Raw genomic sequence first — 3,806 nt, 5'->3', positions numbered from 1 at the left:
GTCCCTGGAGATGCGTCCCAAGACCCTGCTGGCAGCAGCAGGGATCAGCTTGGACTGGGAACTCCATGAAGCCCCAAGACAAAGGGCCATGTGGGCAACTGCATGGTTTGGGGGTGGGGGTTGTGCATATGAGACTGTGTACTGATTTTTTGTAGGAATTCTTCTGATGGTTTTAGTATTGCCTTTTGAAATGCTTTTGATTTTTGCATGCTTGTGGGGATATGAACAGTTTAATGATTTATTTTAGGTATTATGCTGATAGGTTTTTGCATTGCTATACTATGTTATATTTTGGGTGTGTGCAATGTTTTTGGGGAGCAGGGGGAAAATGTGTGTGTGTTTGAGGGCTGCTGTGCTAAAGTGGCACAAAGCAGGACAAAGGAGCTCCAGTACAGAGGCTGTAATCTAGTTTAAACATGTCAGGAATTCACTGTCTTGGGCACTGCCAAGTAGAAGCTGCGTAAGCAGTTAGAGCTGTGGCTGGGAGCTCCAAGAAAGAAGAGGAAACCTAAAGAGAGAACAGTTAATTGAAAATTTGCTGTAAAGGGATGGACTGTTTTTGTACTTGTGTGGAAATGTGCCTGTACTTTAATTAATTATGTACTTTAATTTAATTATGCTTTTAATGATGTAGATTTCAATGTCTTATTAACCTGTATCTGTTTTTCTTTATAGGAAAAGCTGTTATTCTGTTGAGTGTTTCCAGGTCTGGGACATACCTTTGTCAGGGAAGAGGGTCCTGTTAGATGGGTGATTTCTATGAGTCCCCTTCCAGCCTCTGATTTGGAACCTTCGACCTGGAGGTAAGAAATCTGCTCTGCTGGCCAAATCTCCCTTTATTAGTCTAATAGAGTGGCCAGGTGAGTTAATGGGCCTATCAAGTGCCCATTTACTGGGCCAAGGAGATCCTATTGTTATTGAAACTCTTCAGAAGACCTCCCCCCTTCCAGAGACTAAACAGAGTCTTGTGGGTTTTTTTAGTAGAGTCTGAGGAAAGGCTGGGAACTTGAGGCAGGCAGAGAGGCTGGCTCCCTGCACCATGGCTTTAGGGTGCCTCCTGTAACCCTGATGGAAAAGCAAGATATTGGACTGCTGATGCCTTGAATTCCTCCATCTTAAGCTCAGGATGGAATGTGTGTAAATAAATAAACCCTATTTCATAAAGACACCACAGTCTCCGCTGACCTTTCCAAGGAAACCAAACCCCTGGGTGACCGCAGGGACCCCTGGAAATCTCTCACCACTTGGAGATTGGGGTGGCATGCAACAATATACATATTTCTGTCACATTATAGTCCCAGGTTAAACAGATTTGTTATGTTTTGTTTGTAGCATTGAGTGAAACAGTAAAAATGAATCTTATTATGGATTTTTATTGTGGTTTTCTTTTTGGTCACCAGGTGGCAATGGAGAGGACTTTGCAAACACAACAAAAATCTGCCAGATTGTGGCCCTCTGCCAGAACAGTGGCCAAGGTTGTTTTTTAAATCAGATTCTTGTTGACCTGAGTGAGACTAATGATTAAACTTTCAAATTCTAATCTAATAAAAACTGAAAATATTAATACCACAGTGCATTAATATTTTGTCTAAATGAGATGTTTGGTCCTCTGTGTTCTATTTAAAAAAAACCTGGATTTTGCCTTTCATCAGCTCTAAGTAATTTTGTGGAAATAATAGATGAGACAGTGCAAAAGAATCTCATTATAAGGGTCATAAATTTAACTGGTCGTAAGGCTTTGATTAGAGAGAAATAATGTTTTGAAATTAGGAAGAAGCTGGTAAAACTGTTATTACTCTCTGTGATATATTTTCTCCTCTGTTAAAATATTCATTAGATATACTGGCATTTTTGTTACTTATCCACAAAGTTTGTGCTCTTTCTCCTAATCCTAAATTAGGTTCATAGGAGATCATCCCTCTGTGGTTTTTATGTTTTGTAATTATTAATAGACAGCATGGTTAAGCTTATATTCTGCCTGTTAGGGGAAAACAAGGCTTCCTGTATGGTAGGCCTGCATGCAACCATATTAAACAAAACAAAGATGACTGAATGATCAGCATTCCAAAATGACAGCTGAGTCAGTGAATAAAATACACCACTTTTGAGATCCCTTTGGTGCTCTGATGGTGATGGATTGGAGTACTATCCTATTTTTTTTAGTCATATTTATAACCATCCCACTTTTTTTTCAGGTGGTCATAATTGAGTCAGGACTAACCTCCTTACCGTGTTCAAACCATGGCATTTCTGTTTTCCCTCCCACTTCAGACCCTGGAAACTTCTACCCTACAAAGTCTGCTACGCTGTAAATGGGTGGTTGTTCATTAGCCTGCCTCAATATAGCTTTACCTTTACCTTAAGGTAAAACATTACCTTAAAATGCCAGCTGGAACGTATTCAAAAGATTTCAACATTTGGACAGATTTTTGTGAGGAATCATTCTTTTTGTGACTCAGAAGTTAGTCCCCTTGATTCTGAAAGGAATGACTTCTGACGGGTTTTCCCATTGCACGCCTGATAATGTTTAAAGCAGGAGGGGGGAATATATTGCCTTCCAAATGATGTTGGGACTACAACTCTCATCATTCCTGATCCTTGGCCAGGGCCGGCACCAGAGGTGGGGGTCAGGTTGGGCCCTGGCCGAGGACCCCTGAGGGCCTCCTCTTTAGGGTGGAGCTCCTGCTCCACAATCTGCGGCAACATCAGGTCATGTGACCTGACGCTGCCACAGATTGGGAGCTGCCAGGCATCCCTCACTCCACTAGAGGCAGTGCAGGCTTAAATAAGACTGCCTGCTTCACCTACCTATCGTGTCAGTGCATCAGTGCAAATGCCCCACATGCTGTATGCACATGCCTTGCATTACCCAAGATGGCAGCAGGGGTGTCCCTATGAGGTTGACACCACTGCAACCAACTTGGGTGATGGCAGGCGTGCAAGCACAGCACACAGGGTTTGCACAATGAAAAGGAAATAGGTGGGGTGGGCAGGGGGGCCTATATAAACCCTGTGCCACCAGTATTGGGAGGTGTTGTTGGGGCAAATCGTGCTGTAGCCCTGGTCAAGTTGGGCCTAGTCAAACCTGACACTGGCTCTGCTGACTGGGGCTGATGTAGGGTTGCCAGGTCAGAAGCATCCCAAACCCTGAGATTTCAGGGGTGGGCACTAGTGATGTCGGGGGTTGGTCCTAGTGATGTCATGGGGTGGGCCTGAGTGATGTCACCAAGCATGATACATTAAGCATCAGCCACAGTTGCATGGAGCATATCACTCAAACAAAAACATTTATCTCATTGGAAATTAAGATAGAAATCTTAGGTAAAAGATGGAGTCCGGGTAGGGAACATTTAATCTAGCCTATTTGCTTCTGGCAAGGAGGGTTTATGTACCCTCAGACCAGGCCAGTCATCAGAAGGCCACTGTAGGAAGAAAGGAGCCTAGTGTTGTGGAGATGTTAGATGGGAGCATTCAGGAGTAAAAATGGATGCCCCTGAAGGCTGCAATTCTAAACACACTTACTAAAGGACTAAACCCCATAGAACTCAACAGGACTTACTTCAGAGTAATTATAGTTTGGATTGTGCTGTTGGTAGAACTTGACTAGGGATCCTCTGCAAAGATATCCACATCCAAGCAGCCAGAGCCGGCCCCAAACATGCCATGGAGTGTGTGCGTGCGTGACCCCCCCCACCTACCTGTCTCCTGTCTTTTAGCATTGTCATTAATCAAGATGGGGGCCACGGTTTCCCTAAGGGAGCCTTTCCCAACCAGTGTGCCTCCAGATGTTGTTGGACCACAACTCC

General features: G+C 43.8%; 1 long non-coding RNA gene across 1 annotated transcript; it reads left to right on the top strand.

Moving 5' to 3' along the window:
• The first annotated feature begins 508 nt into the window (after window positions 1-508).
• On the top strand, window positions 509-1,517 carry LOC133390008 (uncharacterized). The gene is made up of 3 exons (XR_009764263.1): window positions 509-583; window positions 676-803; window positions 1,401-1,517. It is a non-coding gene; the product is annotated as an uncharacterized LOC133390008 (long non-coding RNA).
• The last annotated feature ends 2,289 nt before the right edge of the window (window positions 1,518-3,806 follow it).

The sequence above is a fragment of the Rhineura floridana genome, chromosome 8, assembly GCF_030035675.1.
Source record: "Rhineura floridana isolate rRhiFlo1 chromosome 8, rRhiFlo1.hap2, whole genome shotgun sequence".
Lineage (NCBI taxonomy): Eukaryota > Metazoa > Chordata > Lepidosauria > Squamata > Rhineuridae > Rhineura > Rhineura floridana.
This window is presented reverse-complemented; position numbering and strand designations above follow the sequence as displayed.